This window comes from Oryctolagus cuniculus, unplaced genomic scaffold (assembly GCF_964237555.1).
Source record: "Oryctolagus cuniculus unplaced genomic scaffold, mOryCun1.1 SCAFFOLD_94, whole genome shotgun sequence".
NCBI classification, from domain to species: Eukaryota; Metazoa; Chordata; class Mammalia; order Lagomorpha; family Leporidae; genus Oryctolagus; species Oryctolagus cuniculus.
In genome coordinates, this window is record NW_027208303.1 from 215176 (window position 1) to 228113 (window position 12938).

General features: G+C 38.4%; 1 pseudogene; it reads right to left on the reverse strand.

The window, feature by feature from the left end:
• Positions 1 to 3351: 3351 nt before the first annotated feature.
• LOC138848195 (U6 spliceosomal RNA) lies at positions 3352 to 3419 on the reverse strand (annotated as a pseudogene).
• Between the last annotated feature and the right edge of the window lie 9519 nt (positions 3420 to 12938).

Consider the following 12938-nt stretch of genomic DNA (forward strand, 5'->3'; position numbering starts at 1 on the left):
GTCAGAGTTACACAGATAGTGAACAAGAGGAAGAGAGAGAGAGAGAGAGGTCCTCCATCTGCTGGTTCACTCCCCAGATGGCCTAAAAGGTCAGAGATATGCCAATCTGAAACCAGGAGCCAGGACCTCTTCAGGGTCTCCCATGCAGATTCAGGGGCCCAAGGACTTGGGCCAACTTCCTACTGCTCTCCCAGGCTATAGCAGACAGCTGAATGGAAAATGGAGCAGCCTGGACTTGAACCGGCCTCCATATGGGATGCCCCCACTGCATGCAGTGGCTTTACTAGCTACACCACAGCACTGGCCTCAAGACAATGCTCTAAAATGATGCATTAATTATTCCCAAATATTGAAAAGTGGCATGGTACACATTTGAATGTGTTGTTTTGTACTAGTTGTAGAAACAGTTTAAAATATATTTATATTTAAAAATGTAAGCTTTGATCTAAAGGTTTACTTTCCCTTAAGGTGCCTGTTTGGAAACTGAGAGATCATTGAAGTCTCAAGATAGAGTACAACTGATCTTATCCAAGCCTCCTTTATCACATGAGGATGCTAAATGCCAAGCCCAGAGAAGTAAAGTGAATTGTTCAAGGTCACATAGGTAAGTTGTGGCAGGGATAATTCTGTATTAGCATTAGGTATCCTGATACATAGGCCACTGTTCTGTCAATTTTGTACTCCTTCTGGAGTTAAAGATTCTAAGTTGTGGAAAATTGAATTTGGAAATTTAGTGGTTGCTATGTTGTTATGGTGAGAAATTTCTGTGTATAGCTATGAGTTGCTTAAATTTTATTCAATATATTTTTCTAGTATGTTTGCTATTTATTTGAAATGTATAACAAGTAGCTTCATCTATTTGCCAAAAGAATTTTTAAAGATTTATTTATATTATTTGAAAGTCAGAATTACACAGAGAGAGAAGGACAGGCAGAGAGAGTGGTCTTCCATTCACTGGTTCACTCCACAGTTGGCCTCCATGGCTGGAGCTGTGCTGACTGGAAGGCAGGAGCCAGGAGCCTCTTCCTGGTCTCCTATGCAGTTGCAGGGGCCCAAGGACTTGCACCATTTTATAGTGTTTCCCAGGCCATAGCAGAGAGCTGGATAGGAAGTGGAGCAGCCAGGTCTTGAACTGATGCCCCTATGGAATACCAGCACTGCAGGTGGCAGCCTCACCCACTATGCCACAGTGCCAGCCCTTGCCAAAAGAATTTATAGAAGCTATTCCATATATACACTTAACAATTATTTAGTTACTTGACATGAACTATCCCTGCATATTTGAAAATTTTGAATGGTATCACTTGGGTTTTAAGAATGTTATATTTTAGGTCTCTTAATATTTTTAGTGATGATGTTTTAAAGGCCCTTTCTGTTTTATGAAAAATGATAAGGATTTTGTTTTACAATGGCCATAGTATTACTACTTAAAGCAATAGATTAAATAAAACTTTTAAACAAAGTCATTTAATACTGAATTCTAACACACTGGTATATTTTAAAGTGAGAAGCCGGATTTCTTTCAGATATTCTAAAGAAGAATGATAATCAAAATTGAAGACATCTACAGTTTTTAATCACTTGTTTTAAATATTGGTCATAATGGTCCAATTTTGAGTTTAATTTTCATTAGCTTTTAAATGATTCAATATGTTTTATAGAAAAAATTCGGAGAACATAATTATATACTCAACCTCCCTCCCTTCTTTTTCCTTCTTTGTCATTTTTTTTAGCTTATGAAATGACATTTTCAGTTTACATTACATTAAAAAGGGTTCTTGAATCAAGGGACAAGTTTAACAGGCAAAAAGCAAAAAGATCGTAATTTAGAGGGAATATAGACAATGGCTCTAAACAATATTTGAATATCACATCTAAACAATATTTGAATAAATTGATAAATATTTTAATTTCTCCTACTAAAATGCTCAAAGTCTTTAATTATTTATCAAATATTAGTGCAAAATTATGGATTTAAATGATCCCAAAAAGTGATGAATTTTTGTGTAATAAAGTCCAATTTTTGTCAAGGCTTTTTGAAAGTCTCACAGAAAACTTATGTTTGTGAATGGGAAGAATAATACCAAAATATCCATACTACCAAAAGCAATTTGCAAATTCAATGTAATCCCAATCAACATACCAACGATGTTCTCAGAGCTAGAAAAAATGATGCTAAAATTCACATAGAAACATGAGAGATGCTTAACATCTAAAGCAATATTATAAAGCAAAAAAAAGCTGGAGACATCACACCATATTTTAAGACATATTACAGGGGTCAGCACTATGACAAAGCAGGTAAAGTCACCGTCTGCAGTGCCGGCATCTCATATGGGTGCCAGTATGTTTCCCAGCTGCTCCACTTCTTTTACCCCTCTCTGGTATAGCCTGAGAAAAAAGTAGAAAATGGCCAAAGTCTTTGGGCCCCTGCACCTGCATAGAGACCTGGAAGAAGCTCCTGACACTTGGATTCAGATCAACAGAGCTCCGGCCATTGTGACCATTTGGGGAGTAAACCAGTGGATGGAAGACCTCTCTCTCTCTCTGCCTCTACCTCTCTGTAACTCTGCCTTTCAAATAAATATACTGCAAAAAAAAAAAGAAGAAGTGTTAGCACTGATATAATAACAGACACATAGTTCAATGGAAAAGACTTGGTAGCATAGAAATAAACCCAAATTTCTACCAGCAACTCATATTTAACAAAGGAACTAAAATGAACTGGAGAAAGAAGAATCTCTTTCACAAGTGGTGCAGAGGAACTTGATTATCCATATGTAGAAGCCTGAAAAGAGACTCCAACATCTCTTACACTATGTGAAAGTGAACTCACAGTGAATTAAAATGTAATCATAAGACCCAAACCCAAGTAAACATAGGGAAACTCTAAATATTGTCAACACACAATAGCTTTTGGGTAAGATTCCAATAGCAATAGTCACAAAAATAAAAACAGAGACATTTGAGTATATCCAACTAAGATACTTCTTCACAACAAAGTAAACATCAGAGTGTAGATACAATGAACAGATGGCAGGAAAAATTAAAACTCTGAATGTTTACAGATTTCCAGAACATTTACATGAATTGGAAAAACTCCAAAAAATACAGTGAAGAAACAGGCAAGGATCTGAATAGACATTTCTCAGAAGAAATGTACATGGTCAAAACATGTGAATATGCCCGATGTCACTAGCCATTATGTAAATATAAATCAGAACACCATATCAGTCTCCAACACCTGTGGGAGAATACAACACTCAGGTGTTTGTGTGTGCAGCAAGTGGGTTTAGAGGACCCTGTTCACCTCTGGAGAGCAGAGCCTACAGGGAGGTAAAGAAACCTTACTGCGCAGGGGCATGCTAATCTTCTCTGTATCATTCCAATTTTAGTATATGTGCTGCCGAAGCGAGCACATGTGCTGCCGAAGCGAGAAAGAGATGAAAAGAATTTATCTCAGCTAGCCACTAATATTCAAGAAACAAGGTCTTCAGGAAAGCCAACTCAACTGACATTTTCATGTCATTGTTAAATAAAGGAAAAATTATCTAGGTTCAGCAATACGTAGTTTATAAGAGAAAGACTACAGAGTAATTTCCTTGGCATAGAAATAACTTTGTTTTTTTTTTTTTTTTTTTTTTTTTTTTTTTTTTTTTTTTTTTTTTATCCATGAGGGCTTGCTATCACCACCACACACCCACATCCCATATACAAATGCCTGGCTTGAGTGGTAGCTTCTCTGCTTTGAGGCAAGTTTCTGCTAGTGTGCACCCTGGGAGGAGACGGAGGATGGCAGAAGTGCTTGGGTCCCTGCACCCAAATGGGACATCCAGAATGAATTCCCAGTTCCTGGTTTTGGCTTGGTCAAGCTTTGGCTATTGCAAGTGTCTGGGGAGTGAAGCAGTGGTTCCCTCTTCCTGTCACTCTGCCTTTCAAATCAATAACTGTTGTTGGTAATGACTAATAATGATATTCACTGATTGTCAAATTTTGAATCTATTAATTATAGACAATTTCTCTTTGTATTTTTAAACTTTCATAATGTTCTGTAGCCAATTTCATCACTAGAAATAAAAACTTTTCCTCAAAAAAAAAAAAAGAAACCTTACTGCTTTCCTAATGTGCTTATTAAGTTCTTGACCAGCGCCTGTTAGTCTTGCCACAAACTTTCTAGTCTTACTACTTTCCTTCTTCTTCTTCTTCTCTGTGACTTGTAAAATAGTATACATTCTATATACTGTGGATACTTTTGATTTATTTTATTCCTTCGGTCTCCTATGAAGTTCCTCCACAAAAGCACAGCCCTCAAAATATTCATTCATTTATGCAGTCTGCAGATTTCATGAGCTACTAAATTCCAAGTAGTATGTTAAAGGCAAGATCTGGGCCTAAGAGAAAAGTGGTCTAAATTCTGTGCCTAGAAGAGGATTTGGGACATAGTAGAACTTCAGTGAAGTGCTATGTGAATGACATGCACTCATTAAATGAGTAATCTAAAGCATACACTTCATTTAAGCAACACAGCAGCCCTACTCACCTCAGGTAGAGCAATTGAGAGGAATAATGTGAACAAAAATAAGACATCAATAAGTTGAATAATAACAGAGAAAAAACAAAATGAGATAGATGCCAACATTACTGAGCTATTTTTGAGGAATTAAATTGATAGAGGGGCTGGCATTGTGGCCAAGTGGGGAAAGCTGCAATCTGTGAGGCCAGCATAACATCTGAGTTCCACTTTGAGTTTAGGAATCTCCACTTCCAATTTAGCTCACTGCTAAACACCTGGGAAACCAGCAGAAGATGGACGAAGGACTCAGGTCCTTGCCACTCATGTGGGAGACTTGGATGAAGCTCCTGACTCCAGCATGCCCCAGGCTCAACTGTTGAAACTCTCTGGGGTGTGAGCCAGCAGATGAAAGCTATCTATGTCTTTCCCTCTCTCTCTAAATCCACCTTTCAAATAATAAAGATTTAATAAACAAATTAACTGATTTCAAAATACACAAAAACATGAACAATACTATATCATTTTTATGCCAAACTGATAAAAAATAACAAATGCTAGAGAGCACATGGGAAAAGAAAACCACCATATATGGTAGGTGAAAACACAAGTTAGTACAGATGTTATGCAGAACAGTATGGTCATTCCTTAAAAAGGATAAAAATTGGGGCTGGCGCTGTTGTGCAGTGAGTTAAAGCCCTGGCCTGAAGGGCCAGCATCCCATTTGGGTGCCAGTTCTAGTTCCAGCTGCTCTTCTTCCAATCCAGCTCTCTGCTATCTCCTGGGATAGCAGTAGAAGATGGCCCAAGTCCTTGGGCCCATGCACCCATGAGGGAGACCCAGAGGAAGCTCCTGTCTCCAGGTTTCAGAATGGCATAACTCTGGCCTTTGTAGTCATCTGTAGAGCGAACCAGCTAATGGAGGACCTCTCTGTGTCTCTACCTCTATTGTAACTCTTTCAAATAAATAACAAAAATTAAACTAAGATAAAAATTGACCTACCATGTGAGAGTTATCTTGCTCTTGGCTATATAGAATAAGGAAATTTTATTAGAAGGAAAGGAGGAGAGCATATCAAAGATACAGCAATTTTCCCATAACACAGCCACTATAACACAGTTCACTGCAGCCAGGATGTGAAACCAATCTAGCTGTCCATCAGTGAAAAACAATGGACAGGGCAACCTCTTTTAGATACAAAAAAAGAACAAAATATTATTAAATTAATTGAAATAAGCCAGAAGCAGGAACACAAATGTCACCTGGTCCTTGTCGCATGTGGAAGTGAAAGAAAATAATGGATCTGAACACAGAACTGTGATTACTAGAGGCTGAGAAGGGAAGCAGCTAGGGATAGAGGGGGATTGGATAATAGGTATCAAAAATCAAAGAGGCAGAAAGAACTTCTGGTGTTCCATAATATAATGAGATGACTACATTCAACCATATTAGGTTCTGTGTAAAGAACTGAAGGAGAGGAGCTGGTAGTCTCAAATCATGGAGAAGAATTAGAAACTGTAGTTGCTTGGGGGCCAGCATTGTGGCACAGTGGGCTAACACCCTGGCCTGAAGCACCAGCATCCCATGTGGGTACCAGTTCTAGTCCTGGCTGCTCCTCTTCTGATCCAACTCTCTGCTATGGCCTGGGAAAGCAGTAGAAGATGGCCCAAGTCCTTGGGTCCCTGCACCCAAGTGGGAGATCTGGAAGAAGCTCCTGGTTCCTGGAATCAGATTGGCAGAGCTCCGGCCATTGTGGCCATCTGGGGAGTGAACCGGCAGAGGAAGACCTCTCTCTCTCTCTGCTGCTACTTCTCTCTGTAACTCTGTCTTTCAAATAAATAACTCTTTAAAAACTTAATAAAACTGTAGTTGCTTAGCTTGATCACTTTTTACTGCATAAATGTGTGCAAATATTGCACTACACCCTGTAATAATGCATGACTAGGACACATTAATCACAAATTATTTCAATGAAATTTTAAAAATTAGAAGCATTTCTTTATATTAACAATGAACTATTTGAAAATGAAATTAGAGAAACATTTCCATGCATAGCAGCATAAGAACCAGGAACCAATGTCTTCAATGTTATCAGTGATGAATCAGATTCACAGCCCCCAGCACTCAGTTTTTGCCATATACTTTACCATGGCAATTGTGGGCATATAGTAGTAAATCAATGGACAGGAATCCTTTGTCTCTAAATCTGCTAAATAAATAAACAAGGAATTCATCAAAGAAAAAGAGATATCAATTTGGATGCCAGGCACAAAAACACATGCACTTGAGCTATCCTCCAGTTTGTGATGCCAACAAATCTTTCAGACATGTTACATTTTCAGAGACTTTTCTGTAATCTTGCTAAGCTTTCTGGAAATCTGCCTTATAGCAAAGGGTTTCCCAATTCCATTACACTCATGATTTTTCTTTTGTGTGATATATTAGTTTACCATCTAGAGATAATTTATGGTACAAAACTTTTCTATGCATGCATGTTTTCTCATTTGTGAGTCTATTCATGGGAATTGAAGACTGATTTATAACAGAAATACATTTTCCAAATTCATTGCATAGACTTTTGTTCCTTATGAATTCTCTGAAGTCTGTTGATGTCTAATTTCTGGCTAAAGGTTTTATTGTATTTACAGCATGCAAAGACTATCACCTTTTGTGAATTCTGTGTCTATACAAGCCTGAAACAAAGAAAATGTTTTTGCACAATCAGTATACGCCTAAGAAACCACCTGTGTCAATTCTCTGATGTACCATTGACTTCTGACTCTAATAATATTTATAAGCTTTCTCCTTTACATGAGTCTCTGTTGGATAGGATGTGATTTCCAGCAAAAGGTTTTGTCACAATACTTACATGAATTTTGGAGAAAAGCTCTTCCACATTCATTATATTGTTAAGGTCTCTCCCTTGTTCAAATTCCATGATGGATTATGAGGCATTACCTATGTGAAATGACTTTCTCACATTTATTTCATTCATTAGATATATATGTTGTGCATTCTGATATAAGGAGAGATTTGGGCAGAGCTTTCCAACACTCATTACACCCATAAGGTTTCTCTCCCACGTGAATTCCCTGTTGTCTTATGAGGTATGGCTTCTAATTAAAGGGATTTTACTTTCAAAGGAGTTTTTCCCTATATGAATTTGATGATGTACAATGAGGGCTGAATTATGGTAAAAGGCTCTGAGTCATTACATTCATAAAATTGCTCCCCATGAGAATTCTTTTATGTTTGATGAGGTCTGATTTGCACCACAAAGGCTATTCACATGTATTATATTCATGCATTTCTCCCCTTGGTGAATTCTCTAATATTTCATGAGATATAACTTGCACAAAAAGGTCAAGTAGAAAATTCCCTGTGTGGATACTCTGATATCTTATGAGTTATGAGGTACAGCAAAGAGGCTTTCCACCATCCTTCCATCCATAAAACCTACCTAAATTGAGCAACAAAGATATAGAAAACCTAAACACACACATAACCAGATGGAAATGATACCAGTAATAAAGACCATCACTACCAAGAAAACCCCAAAACTGGAAGGCTTCACTGCTGAATTCTAACAGACATTTAAAGCACTAACTGCAATTCTTCTCAAGTTATTCAAAACAATTGAGAGAGAGGCGATTCTCCCAAATTCTTTCTATGAAGCCAACATCACCTTCATTCCTAAACTTGAAAAAAGTGCAACAAAGAAAGTAATTATAGTCCAATTTCCCTGATGAACATACATGCAAAGATCTGCAACAGAATTCTGGCCAATTGAATCCAACAATGCATCAGAAAGATCATCCACCCAGACCAAGTGGGATTTATCCTTGGTATGCAAGGATGGAACCAAAGGCTTTTCCACAGTCATTTCATTTATAAGCTTTCTCCATGGTGTGAAGGCTCTGATACTTTCTGAGGTTTGACTTCTCAGCAAAGGTTTTTCCACAGTCATTGCAATCATAAGGTTTCCCCCAGTACAAATTGTCTGATGCTTTGTGAGCTTTGATTTCTCAGCAAAGGCTTTTCCACAATGATTGCATTCATAAGGTTTCTCCCCTCTGTGAATTCTCTGATGATTTATGAGGTTTGCCTTCTGGCCAAAGGATTTTCCATAGTAATTGCATTCATAAGGTTTCTCACCTGTGTGAATTCTCTGATGATTTATGAGGTTTGCCTTCTGGCCAAAGGATTTTCCACAGTCATTACATTCAAAAGGTTTCTCACCTGTGTGAATTCTCTGATGATTTATGAGGTGTTTCTTCTGGCCAAAGAACTTCCCACAGTCATTAGATTTGTAAGATTTCAACCCTGTGTGAATTCTCTGATGTCTAATGAGATCTGACTTCTGGTGAGTGGTTTCCACACAATCATTACACACATGAGGGTTTTCCACAATATGAGTGCTGTGATGGAGGGTATTTAATACTGAATGAATTCCCACAAGGTTTACATGCATAGGATTTCTTCCCTATATTTGGTCTATGATTCAGTCTAACATGTGATTGGTAAATGACAGGTTCCACAGTCCCAATATACTTATAAATGTTCTCTCTTTTCAGGTGAATACAATCAGAATTCCACAGTCAGTCAGCTGGGAGGGGTGGATGAATCCGGAAACAGCTGGTTTCCTTGTACTAAAACAAGCGCCATATCACGAAGGACTCTTGCATTTCTTTTTCTTTTTTGCATTTTTCACATTTTCTTATTTATCATGGTTTGTAATAAATTTTCTGATGTGGGTTGTGGTTTTGAGGCTGGCTTAAGGAGTTCAGGGAACCAGAGGAATGGTCTTTTTCAATTAGGGCACAGCTGTTGTTTCTCTCCAATTCTGGCTTTCTGTAATTGCTTTGGGTGCCTCAGGCAATTTTTCATTTTGAGCGACTTTTTCCTAAATGCTTTGTTGGTCTGAGTTGGTTTTGCCTTTTTCCTTTTCAAATTGTGTATTCTGATGCAATACAAACAAGGGTTTAGAACGAGGATCCATCAGGAAATTGAAAAACAGAACATATTGGGTTTTCATGATTAGAAATCATAGGCAACATGACCAAGATGAGTTTTTGGGTTTTGGAAAATGACATAGAACCCTTCCACTGAGGGGCAGATATTAATTTCCTCCAAATCGAGAGTGAGTGCGATTTTCAGGTGAATTCAATCAGAATTCCACAGCCAGTCAGCTAGGAGGGGTGGATGAATCCGGGAACAGCTGGTTTCCTTGCAACTAAATCAAGCCCAATATCACAAAGGACTCTTGCATTTCTTTGGCTTCTTTCTCTTTTTTCTTTTTATCATGGTTTGTAATGAATTTTCTGATGTGAGCTTTGGTTTTGAGGCTGCAATATAGAGTTCAGTGCACAGGAGGAATGGTCTTTTTCAAACAGGGCATAGCTGTTGGCCTGCTTCAATTCTGGCTTGCTGTCATTGTTTTGGGTGCCTCAGCCGATTTGTGGTTTCTTGTGTGGCAATTTCCTAAATGTTTTGTGGGTCTGAGTTGGCTTTGCCTTCTTCATTCCCAAATTCTGTATTCTGACGCAACACAAACAAGAGTTTGGACAGAGTAGCCATTATGAAATAAAAAACATTACAAATGGGCATTTGAAGAATATAAATCTACAGGTAACACGACCAAGGTGAGTTTTTGTGTTTATGAAAATAAAATGGAACACTTTGGCTGAGGTGACAGATATTAATTGCCTCCAAAATGAGTTTCACTGTGATTTTCAGGTTAATTCAGACAGAATTCCACAGGCATCAGCTGGAGGTGTGGATGAATCCGGGAACATTCGGTTTTCTTGAGAATAAATCAAGTCCAATATCATCATGGATTCTTGCATTTTTTTGGCTTTTTTCTCATTTTTCTTATTTATCATGGTTTGTAATGAATTTTCTGATGTGAGCTTTGGTTTTGAGGCTGGCATATTGAGTTCAGGGTACAAGAGGAAGGTTCTTTTTCAACCAGGGCACAGCTGTTGGCTTGCTCCAATTCTGGCTTGCTGTCATTGTTTTGGGTGCCTCAGCCGATTTGTGGTTTCTTGAGTGCCAATTTCCTAAATGTTTTCTGGGTCTGAGTCGGTTTTGCCTTCCTATTCCCAAATTTTGTATTCTGATGCAATACAAGCATGTTTTGGAGAGTAGCCATTATGAAAGAAAAAAAAAAAAAAAACACAGCGCATTGCCCTTTCAGGATTAGAAATCTACAGGCAACACAACCAAGATGAGTTTCTGTGTTTTGGAAAATGACATAGAACGCTTCTGCTGAGGGGACAGATTCTAATTCCCTCCAAAATGAGTGTGAGTGCGATATTGAGGTGAATTCAATCAGAATTCCAGAGTCAGTCTGTGGAAGGGGGGGATGAATCTGGAAACAGCCAGTTTCTTTGTGTCTAAATCCTGCCAAATATCACAAAGGACTCTTGCATTTCTTTGGCTTTTTCACATTTCCCTTATTTATCATGGTTTGTAATGAATTTTCTGATGTGAGCTTTGGTTTTGAGGCTGCAATATAGAGTTCAGGGCACCGGAGGAATGGTCTTTTTCAAACAGGACACAGCTGTTGGTTTGCTCCAATTCTGGCTATTGTCTTTGTTTTGGGTGCCTCAGCTGAAATTTGGTTTCTTGAGTTTCACTGGGATTGTCAGGTTAATTCAGTCAGAATTCCACAGGCTGTCAGCTTTAGTGGTGGATGAATCTGGGAACAGCCAGTTTCCTTGCAACTAAATCAAACCCAATATCATTATGGATTCTTGCATTTTTTTGGCTTTTTTCTCTTTTTTCTTATTTATCATGGTTTGTAATGAATTTTCTGATGTGAGCTTTGGTTTTGAGGCTGGCATATTGAGTTCAGGGTACAAGAGGAAGGTTGTTTTTCAATCAGGGCACAGCTGTTGGCTTGCTCCACTTCTGGCTTGCTGTCATTGTTTTGAGTGCCTCAGCCGATTTGTGGTTTCTTGTGTGGCAATTTCCTAAATGTTTTCGGGGTCTGAGTTGGTTTTGCCTTCTTCCTTCCCAATTTTTGTATTCTGATGCAATACAAACAAGATTTTGGACAGAGTAGCCATTATGAAAGAAAAAAAAAAAACACAGCAAATTGACCTTTCAGGATTAGAAATCCATAGGCAACACAACCAAGGTGAGATTCTGTGTTTTGGAAAATGACATGGAACGCTTCTGCTGAGGTGACAGATTCTAATTCCCTCCAAATGGAGTGTGAGAGCGATTTTGAGGTGAATTCAATCAGAATTCCAAAGTCAGTCTGTGGAAGGGGGGGATGAATCTGGAAACAGCCAGTTTCTTTGTGTCTAAATCCTGCCAAATATCACAAAGGACTCTTGCATTTCTTTGGCTTTTTTCTCTTTTTTCTTATTTATCATGGTTTGTAATGAATTTTCTGATGTGAGCTTTGGTTTTGAGGCTGGCATATTGAGTTCAGGGCACAAGAGGAAGGTTCTTTTTCAATCAGGGCACAGCTGTTGGCTTGCTCCACTTCTGGCTTGCTGTCATTGTTTTGGGTGCCTCAGCTGATTTGTGGTTTCTTGTGTGGCAATTTCCTAAATGTTTTCGGGGTCTGAGTTGGTTTTGCCTTCTTCCTTCCCAATTTTTGTATTCTGATGCAATACAAGCAAGATTTTGGACAGAGTAGCCATTATGAAAGAAAAAAAAAAAACACAGCAAATTTACCATTCAGGATTAGAAATCCATAGGCAACACAACCAAGATGAGATTCTGTGTTTTGGAAAATGACATGGAACGCTTCTGCTGAGGGGACAGATTCTAATTCCCTCCAAATGGAGTGTGAGAGCGATCTTGAGGTGAATTCAATCAGAATTCCAAAGTCAGTCTGTGGAAGGGGGGGATGAATCTGGAAACAGCCAGTTTCTTTGTGTCTAAATCCTGCCAAATATCACAAAGGACTCTTGCATTTCTTTGGCTTTTTTCTCTTTTTTCTTATTTATCATGGTTTGTAATGAATTTTCTGATGTGAGCTTTGGTTTTGAGGCTGGCATATTGAGTTCAGGGCACAAGAGGAAGGTTCTTTTTCAATCAGGGCACAGCTGTTGGCTTGCTCCACTTCTGGCTTGCTGTCATTGTTTTGGGTGCCTCAGCTGATTTGTGGTTTCTTGTGTGGCAATTTCCTAAATGTTTTCGGGGTCTGAGTTGGTTTTGTCTTCTTCCTTCCCAAATTTTGTATTCTGATGCAATACAAGCAAAATTTTGGACAGAGTAGCCATTATGAAAGAAAAAAAAAAAACACAAGAAATTGACCTTTCAGGATTAGAAATCCATAGGCAACACAACTAAGGTGAGATTCTGTGTTTTGGAAAATGACATGGAACGCTTCTGCTGAGATGACAGATTCTAATTCCCTCCAAATGGAGTGTGAGAGTGATTTTGAGGTGAATTCAATCAAAATTCCAAA